Raw genomic sequence first — 10,250 nt, forward strand, 5'->3', positions numbered from 1 at the left:
TTTTTTTTTTTTGGTTTTTCGAGACAGGGTTTCTCTGTGGCTTTGGAGCCTGTCCTGGCACTAGCTCTGTAGACCAGGCTGGTCACACACAAACTTTCTAATTTATGTAAACTATTAGCCAAATGAAGGAAAAAATTTAAAAGCAAATTTCCTTAAATTCATCCCATAAACTCCATGGCCCTAGTTCATGCATTCTCATCAGGTGGTATAACTCTTGAGAGAAAAGCCAATCTGTGACAAAAGTTTACTCCTGTATAACAAAAATATATTATAGAAAGACTATATTTATTGGTGGGACTAAATTTTAGGGGAAAAAGCAATTAGGAAAAAAAATGTTGGGCTGGTGAAATGGCTCAGTGGTTAAGAGCACTGGCTATTCTTCCAGAGATCCTGAGTTCAATTCTCAACAACCACATGGTGGCTCACAACCATCTGTAATGGGATCTGATGCCCTCCTCTGGCATAAAGTCACACATACAGATAGAGCACTCAAATAGGTAAAATAAATCAAAGGTTTTGAGTTTCCTTTCACTGAGATAGAGGAAATATCAAAGGATTGGAAACCTAATCAGAGTCACTGAATGTTTGGATATGGCCATCTGGCAGCATGCAGGCTTTTAGTAAAGAACACTCTACAATGCAGAGTCTATAATCTCTGCTATAAGAAATCATTAATAGGGGTTAGAGAAATGGCTCAGCAGTTAAGAGCACTGTGCTGCTCTTCCAGAAGTCCTGAGTTCAATTCCCAGCAGCCACTGGGAATCATTTATAGTGGGATCTGATCCTCACTTCTCGCATGCAGGCATACATGCAGATAGACTACTCATACATATAAATTAAAAAAATAAAATAAAAACTGTTTATACCAGACTAACCCAGAGGGGTAAAAAAAATTAATCTCCGAGTGGTGGTGCCATAGGCCTTGAATCCCAGCACTCAGGAGGCAAAGGCAAGGGAAATCTACAAATCAAGTTCCAGGACAGCCAGAGCTGTTACAACAGAGAAACCCTGTCTCAAAACAAAACAAAAAAAAACCATTAATATAGCCAGGCCTTTAATCCCAGCACTTCTGTGGCAGAAACAAGCATATCTCTCTGAGTTCAAGGGGAGCATAGTCTACACAGTTGAGTTCTAGGATACACAACTGAATTCCAGGACAGCCAAGGCTATGTAGAGACCATATCTTAAACAAAACAAAAAACCCTGATGATTAGAGGACCAGAGTTCAATTCCCAGCACCCATGTCAGGCAGCTCATAACTGCCTGTGGACTCCAGCTCCAAAGGATCTGACACCTCTGGACTTGACAGACACCTTTACACTCCCTACACACACATACACATATAAAAAATGGTTACTTTTATATCTACTACAGAATACACTTTTGAAGTATACTTTCTTCACACTTTTAAACAATTTAGAGTAGCTCTAAACATTAAAAAACAGAAAAGATAAACTTAAAGATATCAAAAAGAAAAAAAAAATCTTCTAAGTACATGTTTCCCTGCATTGACATTATTGCCACCCATTCCATTCCCAAAGCATTAACCTTATCATCACCTTGTTTTCTCCCTCCTGTTCTGCTTCATCAGTCCTAGCATGTCTCCTTTCTTCTCAGTATCAGTATCACTCAGTCTTGGTCCACTGTCATCATTTGTCTGAATTACTGAAGAAATCTCATCTCTCTGCCTCATCTGTCCAACCTACAAAATGTTGCCTAGAGGTTATTGAACAAAGTAAGACTTCCAAAGCCAGTTTGGGGATAAAATTCCTATCACTGAGTTCCATCCACACACAAGCCCCTATAACCTTGCTTCATTCTCTTGCTATTCCCATCTCCTACATTTGTTCTGCCTAATAAAACTCACTGTGTCTGGCATTCCTTTAACTGAAGCTCTCCATCTGCCTTCAACAATCACTCTTCATATCAATACACACTTCTTATTAGGAACATAAACTACAAGTTGGTAATATAATGCACTCTACTAGTGATTCTGAAAGGACACCTGCTGAGACCAGTGTACCACACGACCTTGAATTTGGAATGCCAGATCTGGAAGTCCTGTCTCTTTTCCAGGGTCTTTGAGAATCTCCTATATCCACCTTTTTATTGTCTTCTTTCCTGATCACGGTGGTTTGGTTTACTTGTCTGCCCCCACCTCAGCAATTCGGAGTGTCAGGGTATGGACTTATTCTGTATTTTTGTAATTCCAGTACTCGATACTAATCAAAAAAAAAAAAATGGAACCTGGAAACAACCTAGATGCCCTTCAATGGAAGAATGGATGAAGAAAGTATGGAATGTATACATATTAGAGTACTTCTCAGCAGTAAAAAGCAAGGACTTCTTGAATTTTGCATGCAAATGGATGGAAATAGAAAACACTATCCTGAGTGAGGTAAGCCAGACCCAAAAAGAGGAACATGGGATGTACTCACTCATATTTGGTTTCTAGCCATAAACAAAGGACATTGAGCCTATAATTAGTGATTCTAGAGAAGCTAAATAAGGAGAACCCAAAGAAAAACATATAGGCATCCTCCTGAATATTAACCTTCATCAGGCGATGAAAGGAGACAGAGACAGAGACCCACACTGGAGCACCGGACAGAAATCTCAAGGTCCAAATCAGTAGCAGGAGAGAGAGCATGAGCAAGGAACTCAGGACCGCGAGGGGTGCACCCACACACTGAGACAATGGGGATGTTCTATTGGGAACTCACCAAAGCCAGCTGGCCTGGATCTGAAAAAGCCTGGGATAAAACCGGACTCGCTGAACATAGCGTACAATGAAGACTACTGAGAACTCAAGAACAATGGCAATGGGTTTTTGATCCTACTGCACGTACTGGCTTTGTGGGAGCCTAGGCAGTTTGGATGCTCACCTTACTAGACCTGGATGGAGGTGGGTGGTCCTTGGACATCCCACAGGGCAGGGAACCCTGATTGCTCTTTGGGCTGACGAGGGAGGGGGACTTGATTGGGGGAGGAGGGAAATGGGAGGCAGTGGCGGGGAAGAGAGAGAAATCTTTAATAAATAAATTAATTAAAAAAATAAAATTCTTAGGGTCTTAGCTGAAGCAATAAGAAAAGAAAAAGAAATAAAAGTGATATGAAAAAGAAAAGAAAAAAATGAAAAAGAAGTGATTGTTTTAAAAAGGCAATTACCTTAGCAAAAAGTCCTACAGAGAAGAGATCCTCTTTGTTGAAGCTTATTTATGTTGGGTTTATTTGTGAATAGACGAAGCTCTCTGCATTCAGATAACTCACACTTTGGCTCCAAAAGAGAGCATTTCTGAAATTAAAAATAAAATAAAACTGATAAAGCGCCCCTTACATTAAGCATCTCACCTGGGCTTTGCGTCAACCTTGCATTGTCACCTGATGAGTTACCTCCATCAGGTTAGACAACACATCCGCAGACACCTACGGTGCACTAAAGGGAGCGCTGTAACACTGATGACCTCACTTGTCCAGGGGCTGCTCCCCCTCCCCCGGGATCCAGGCAGGACTTCCTTTGATAGCGTCTGCCATGGGTGTGTGGGAGGCCGTCAGGACGCGCGTTCCGGTGCCCGTGCGGAAGCGACGCCAGGCCGGACGGCTATGTCCTGCCGGCCCCTTCCCCGGGAAGACCTCCCTCCCCCCGAGGCCCTGTTCAGAGCCCTTGCGGTGCATCTCAGCCCAGAGTCGGCGGCGCTGAAGCCTGAAAGGCAGGGCTCCCGAGGCAGGCCTGGCGTGCGGAAAGCACCAAGCACTACCCGCCCAGCTCTGGTCGCGCGCTGCTCTCCGGAAAGAAGGGTCGGAGTGGCGCCCGACCCCGCAGGTCGCGCGCTTACCATTGGCAATATGCCGCGCGCCCCGCCACGCGCACGCCTGTTCGCCCGCTCGGGGCCTGCCCGCAGAGCTTCTCGGCCCCGTTAGGTCTCGCTGCAGCGAGCTAGCCGACCTCCATGCCTCGAACCCGACAACTAGCCACTGGCGGAAGTGCTAGGCAGAACCCTGCGCCCAACCCGCTATCGCCGCGCGAGTGGGTACCGCCCCCAAGGCACCCCAGCCACAGCCTTTTTGTTTAGGAACGCCAAGAGGGCGGGCCATGGGAAAACCAACGGCGGGGAGCCACTGGCCTGGAACAGGCCCGTGAGCTGGCGTCACTTCCGGGATGAAGGGAGAAGTACGACCAATAATCAGGAGTTACTTTCGAAAGAAGCCGTGAGTAAACTGCGGTGCTGGGCCCCGCCCCGAACTTTGCTCCACCCCGGACATTGCCCCATCCTGTCCTTTGCTCCGCCCCGGGCTTTGCCCCACCCCGAACTTTGCCCCATCCTGGCCTTTGCTCTGCCCCGGACTTTGCCCCGTTCTGTCCTTTGCCCCGCCCCGGACTTTGCCCCATCCTGACCTTTGCCCCGCCCCGGGATTTGCCCCGCCTCAGACTTTGCCCCGCCCCGGGATTTGCCCCGCCTCAGACTTTGCCCCGCCTCGGACTTTGCCCCATCCTGGCCTTTGCCCCGCCCCCGGTCGGGTCTCACGTTTACTTACATAGCTACATAGCTGCCATTTCCCTTCGCCTCTCTTGCTTCCTAACGTCTGAGACGCCGAAGGCGGCTTCTCTGTTAGAGACCCGACCTAGACGGTAAAATGTCCGCTTGATGCAGAAAATGGCACTGCTGTGAGCTACCGAGTTCAGGGCAGCTACACGGTTTAGTCCAGACCCGTTAGAACCGGTCTCACTAACGGAAGACACGCAGTCACTCCAGATTCCCCTGGGGACCGCTGGCCCGCCCAACCTCTCCCCTAAAACCCAGGAATTTAGTAAAAAATCACTTTCTTAAGACCAGCATGAAGGTGAAATCATTTTACATCCGCAACGCGCCTGTAGTCCCAGCACTTAGAGGCTTGAGGCCAGAGGACCCGGACCTGAAGCCCAGCATCCTACAAAATGCGAATTCGAATTCGAGGCCTACATTACAGTCACAAAAAAAATACTTAAAAATTTAAAAAAAAAATTCTAAAAAAGGGAAGTCAGAGGGTGCAAGGAGGTAACACGGGAGAGCACTTACCTAGCCCACTGAGGCACTGGGCTCCATCGCCAGCGCCACAGATAACAAGGCAATAGGTAGCAGGTGGGTCAGAGACCGCCCTACCCCTGGAGAACCTTAAGGCAGAATGAGAAACCCTCCTGAAAAGCATGGTGGTAGGACTCTTAAGGAACGTTCCAGAAAGGGGGCGTGGTTTAAAGGCAGCAAATGGCCGTTAGGGGCTTAGGCCAATCAGGACGCAGCACAAGGCTGACCGTTATTTTCATGCTTTAAGAGTTTTTTTTTTTTTTTCGTTTTCTCAAAGATTTCTATCAAAATCAAATTTTCAAAAATATGGTTTCAAGTTAAAAGTATTTTGTGTGTGCTTAAAAAACAAGGCTCCGAATACCTAACTCAAATTTTCAGAAATGGGGAGAAATGAAACTTTCATGTCCCCGATGATGATACAGATCCTTTTAGAATTCATCACGCAGATTTTAGATTTCAGCTAAATACCATGTTTTAATCATGAAAACACATAAATGCTAAGTTACTCATTAGTCTAAGTAGAAACATTAGTCTGGGCTAGAGAGATGACTCCGTGATTAAGAGCACTGGCTGTTCTTCCGGAGGACTCAGGTTCAATTCCCCGCACCCACAAGGCAGCTCACAACTGTCTATAACTCCATCTCCAGAGTACCCGACACCAATGTAAATAAATTTTTTTTAAAAAAGAAAGAAAGAAAATTAGTCTGGCCAGGCAGTGTTGGCACTCGGCAAAAAAAATAACTAAATTAAATTTAAAAAATCCTAGCACTTGCCGGGCGATGGTGGCACACGCCTTTAATCCCAGCACTCGGGAGGCAGAGGCAGGCGGATCTCTGTGAGTTCGAGACCAGCCTGGTCTACAAGAGCTAGTTCCAGGACAGGCTCCAAAACCACAGAGAAACCCTGTCTCGAAAAACCAAAAAATTAAAAAAAAAAAAAATCCTAGCACTTGAGAGGCAGAGGCAGGTGGATCTCTGTGACTTTGAGGTCAGCCTGGACAGCCAGTACTGTTTCATAGAGAAACCCTGCCTCAAAAAACCAAAAAGCAAAAAACAAACAAAAAACTTAGTCTTTCAGAGGACCCAAGTTCATTTCCTGTTACCAGCTTTGCAGCTTACAGCTGTCTGTCTGCATCTCCAGTCCTAGGTGATCAGAACACATGCCCTCTTCATGCCTCCTCAGACCCTGCTCCTTAAGTGGGGCACATACACAGAAAGATAAAATGAAAAGAGAAAATAGTCATAATTCTAAACACAGTAGGCTAGTTACAAGGAGCACAAAATGTTGTCATATGAAATCAGGACCAGAAAGCTCTAGGCTGGCGAAGATATCTTCCATGTACCAGTTTTTTGTCTTTATACAGACAGTCATAAAACATGATTTTTACTGCTTCTTCTGTGGATGAAACTCAAGGCAAATATTTCCTGCAGCCCACAAAAATGTCTCTGAAGCCCCTGTGACTCCTTACAATCTTTCAAACTTTTTTTTTATAATTTATATTATGATCTTAAGTGCTTTGGTGTTTTGCCTGTAGGTATGTCCATGTGAGGGAGCCAGATCCCCTAGGATGGATCTACAGACTGTTGTGAGCTGCCATGTGGGTGATGAGAATTGAACTCAGGTCCTCTGGAAGAGTAGCCAGTGCTCTTAACCTCTAAGCCAGCTCTCCAGTCCCCCACCCTTGTTTTATCTATAAGCAATATAAGTCTAACAAACTTTTATGCATAATTGGATTTTACCCTCAATCGTAGCACTTGGGAGATGGAGGCAGGAGGATTACCAGGTGTTCCAGGCAAGCTGGGGCTATAAAGTGAATTCCAAGTCAGGTAGGATGCAGAGTAAGACCTTATCTCAAAAAGCCAAGTAGGAATTTGGAGTTGGCCAGATGCCCCAGTCCCACAGAGACGATTCATGCTGCTCTCTCTCTCTCTTTGGCTACAGAAGCTTCTTCTTGCTGTGGGTAGCAGTTAATGCAGAGACTCAGAACTTGCCCATGTGCCCAGTATAATTGAGTACTCAGATGTAGGGAGTCATCGATATTGACCTGCCGCTAGCCAAGGCTCAAAGAAGGTGGAAAGAGTGTTAAGAACCAGCAGGTGGGAAGGAGAGCTGTGAACTGGACATGGCCTAACTGGTACATAAATGAGATCTCTCGGCATTCGTGGTTACCAGCACATCAAGGCAGTAAAAATTCCAGCACTGGTGGGGGAGGGGAGGGACCCCAAGGTCGCAACCCTATCAGATATTGGCAGTTGATGGCAGTTGAAGGAGGGAAGAGAGTTCCTTTGGGGAAATGTGACAGCTAGGAGGTGGCTTATTCCCCAGTGGAAGGCCACACAAACCCACCCATGGGCATATGGGCAGCTCTAACTGGACTCAGGGGATGATTGATAACAACAAATAAAAATAAATAGGATATGAAGCTAGGGGAGTTGAAGGAAGAAATATTAATACGCATTATGTAAAGTTCTTGGAAAATAAAATAAATTATTTTGCAACTAAATAAAGTTAACCCTAAGGAGTTAAAGAGCCCAAACCATGTACAAATGCTAATCCCAAAGATGCAAGAACAACCACCAACCCAAATCATCATGGCCAAATTAATCAAAGCAAGCAATTAATTAATGCAAGCATTTTTATTGTGTACATGAGCTGCCTCCCCTTAAAGCAGTGTTCAAGAGGTCAGAGCTGGACATGGGCAAGATAAGGTTTTTCATAGATCAGGAATAAGGGGTTTCCAACTGGAATTTGGCAGACAAATAGATGGGGTTATACAGGCAGAACATAATAAGGTAATCATAACAACAGGTGCTTATAATAACCTTTGGAAACAAAGGTAGGGTTGCATGATGGTCACAAACAAAGATGGTTTGCTGTTTCCTGAAACAGGCCAATAGTTAATTTAAGGTTATAGGTGGGACTTAGCCGAGTCTTTGAAGAACAGGTATAATCATAAACAGGAATGAACCTAGTTTGTCTTTATTATAAGACCAGGCTGGCTCATCACAACCAAAGTACAACAATAGATTTGTAAATGGAAAGTTGTTTTGTTTGCTTGGGGACTGGCTTGCGCACTCACTAGATAGCTTCCAATCACCCTGTCCCCAGCTTGCTTAGACTAAGGTCTGAGACAGCCTGTTGCTCCTTGCCACCAATGTCCATCAGCACTATCCTGTAAAGTGCTTGAAGAAAGCCAGTGCACAGAGGTACATGGACAGCTGCTGTGGGTAGTTGCTGCCAGGAGGCTGGCATTGGCATCAAATGTCGTCCAGTCTAGCCCAGAACTTGCTGTGTATCAGAGGAAAACCTCCTGCCTTGATCTTCCAAGTGCTGGGATTACAAGTATGTATCACCATCCCTGGTTTACTTGGTGTTGAATAAAAACGAACATAAGAGACACACCATAAATCCCAAGGATGTGGAGTTCTAGCACAGGCTGGGGCCATCTGAGCAGCAGTTAGGCTGGGTAAGTGTGGAGAATGAGGGGCTACAAGATGGCTCCAGGACATCTTCTGGAATTCTAAATTTTTTTTCTCTTTTGTTTTTTTTTTTTTTTTTTTGAGATAGCATTTCTCTGTGTAGCTCTGGCTGTCCTCTGAAGAGGAGCCAATGCTCTTAGCTGCTGAGACGGGGTTTCTCTTTGTAATAGCCATGGCTATCTTGGAACTAACTTTGTAGATCAGGCTGGCATAGAACTCATACAGATCTGTCTGCCTCTGCCTCCTGGGTGCTGGGATTAAAGGTGTGCACCACCACTACCCGGCTTCGCACAAGACCTGTCACAATCTATCAATGACCTTCAAGTTGGAATGGAATTACAAAGGAAATTATCGTGAGTTGGGCTGTGAGTTATTGACTCAGTGGTTATGGTAATCTCAAAGATGCAGGAGAAAGACCACTTCCCAAATCATGGCCAGATTAAAGCAAGATTTATTCATTTTCACAGGCTGTCTCCTCCTAAGGTGCAGTTCAAAAGGACAGCCCTGGACATGGGGAAGATAAGGTTTTTATAGCTCAGGACTAGGGGTTTCCAAATGGGGGGATTGGCAGATAAATAGTTGGTGTTACAGAAGCAGAACACAAGCATACCAAGTCGGTCATAACAGCCTTGTGAAACAAAGGCACGGGTGCCGTTTCCTGGAACACGAAGTACAGAATCGTTTATAGTTAAGGTGAGGCATAACTTAATCCTTGACAAAACAGATTTAATCATAAACAAGAAATAACCTAGTCTGGCCCTAGTTTGGCTTTGCTATAAGATGGCCTAGTTAGGGTTTTTATTACTGTGAAAAGACACCATGACCATAGCAACTCTTACTCACTTTTTTTCTTTTCTTTTCTTTCCTTTTCTTTTCTTTTCTTTTCTTTTCTTTCTTTCTTTCTTTCTTTCTTTTTTTTTTTTGTTTGTTTGTTTATTGGGACAGGGTTTTTCTCTTTGTAACAGTCCTGGTTGTCCTGGAGCTCGCTTTGTAGACAGGTTGGCCTTGAGCTCACAGAGATCCTCTTGCGTCTGCCTCCTGAGTTCTGGAACTAAAGGTGCACACTATCATTGCCCAGCTACCGTAACAACTCATATAAAGGAAAACATTTAATTGGGCCTAACTTACAGTTCAAAAATTTAGTCCACTATCATGTCGGGTGGCAATGGCAGCATTCAAGCAGTCACAGTGCTGAAGAAGGAGCCGAGAGTTTTATTATCTTGATCTTCAGACAGCAGAAGAAACCGTGTCGCACTGAGCATAGCTTGAGCAAAGACCTCAGCGCCCACCCCAACAGTGACACACTTTTTTCAGCAAAGCCACATCTTCTAATAGTGCCATACCTATGGGAACCATTTTCTTTCAAACCACCACAATGACTTTCAAGTCTAAGATGGAGACAGGCTGGTTTGTCAGTTAAAAGCACCTGCTATTCTTGCAAAGGACATGAGTTCAGTTCCTAGACACATACGGGTGGTGTAACTCTAGTTCCTGGGGGATCTAAAGCCTTCAACCTCAGTGGGTACCTCATGTTCATGGTGTATATACTGATATGCAGGACAAATACTCATACACAGAAAAGAAAACCAAACCTTGTTTTTAAAAAAGCAAAACTAGTCGGGTGGTGGTGGCACACGCCTTTAATCCCAGCACTCGGGAGGCAGAGGCAGGCGGATCTCTGTGAGTTCAAGACCAGCCTGGTCTACAA

At 45.0% G+C, this 10,250-nt stretch overlaps 1 long non-coding RNA gene across 1 annotated transcript; it reads right to left on the bottom strand.

Annotated features, from left to right (window-relative positions):
* Positions 1 to 1,563: 1,563 nt before the first annotated feature.
* LOC106143750 lies at positions 1,564 to 4,084 on the bottom strand. Its single transcript, XR_001228898.2, has 3 exons — positions 3,837 to 4,084; positions 3,169 to 3,295; positions 1,564 to 1,702 (listed from the first exon to the last, which is right to left on the bottom strand). It is a non-coding gene; the product is annotated as an uncharacterized LOC106143750 (long non-coding RNA).
* Between the last annotated feature and the right edge of the window lie 6,166 nt (positions 4,085 to 10,250).

Source organism: Microtus ochrogaster, chromosome 4 (genome assembly GCF_000317375.1).
Source record: "Microtus ochrogaster isolate Prairie Vole_2 chromosome 4, MicOch1.0, whole genome shotgun sequence".
NCBI classification, from domain to species: domain Eukaryota; kingdom Metazoa; phylum Chordata; class Mammalia; order Rodentia; family Cricetidae; genus Microtus; species Microtus ochrogaster.